We start from the raw sequence: 897 nt of genomic DNA, 5'->3' as shown, positions 1-897 counted from the left end.
TTAAACCAGGCTACTCCTTCGAGGCAAGGATTCTGGGGCTCTGTCTGACATACTTTGGACATGTTGTAAGGAGAGACAGGGCCTTGGAGAGGGACATCATGCTTGATAGGGTGGAGGGACAGTGCAGGAGGGGAAGACCTTTTATGAGGTGGATTGATTCAGTGACTGGGGTAATTGGGATGGGTGTGTCAGAGGCAATGCGATTGGCACAGGACAGAGCAGGATTTAGGGCTGTTGTACATAGAGTCACTATGAGTCGCAAACAACTTGATGGCACATAACAACAAAGACAAATAGAGAATAGTTTAGGTTAAGTATGTTAGGGCTAGATCTTGTTCAAAGCAGTGATGAGTTAGGAAATGTTGTGCTTTAGTTTAAGCTACAATTTGAGCAATGCTGACCTTGTTAAGACTTGTCCCCTCTTATACTGTGTTGTTGTTGTTGATATGTGCCGTCTCATACTGTAACAGGTTAATATATTGTTTTACATCATGGTTCCTTGAGGAGGGTGATGGGAGGTGTGTGCATGCTTCACCACTGCCTAATTCAACTGAGCTTTCTATTCTTGGTTTACTGCTAAATCCTCCTTTATCATCTTATTTCATGTTAGAATCTGCATGTGCTCTTAAAAAGAAAATGTAGCCCATTATATTCCATTATATCAGTTACACTTTTGCCTATGTTTTTTGATTGTGTATAAGCTTACTATGATGCCTCTTTTTCCCTTTATTTTTATTAGTGATTTTTTTAATGTAACATATATCTTTTTACAGCATATTCTTTCCATTTAATTTTCCCCCATTCATTTCTTGTTGCAGATTTTCCTCCCTTTCCACCCCTCCCTCCAGTTAATTTTTCTCTTTGAAAAGAGAAAAAAGTAATTTCATTGTTATACAA

This window comes from Elephantulus edwardii, unplaced genomic scaffold (genome assembly GCF_000299155.1).
Source record: "Elephantulus edwardii isolate Elephantulus edwardi_28Jun2011 unplaced genomic scaffold, EleEdw1.0 scaffold00032, whole genome shotgun sequence".
Lineage (NCBI taxonomy): Eukaryota > Metazoa > Chordata > Mammalia > Macroscelidea > Macroscelididae > Elephantulus > Elephantulus edwardii.
This window is presented reverse-complemented; position numbering follows the sequence as displayed.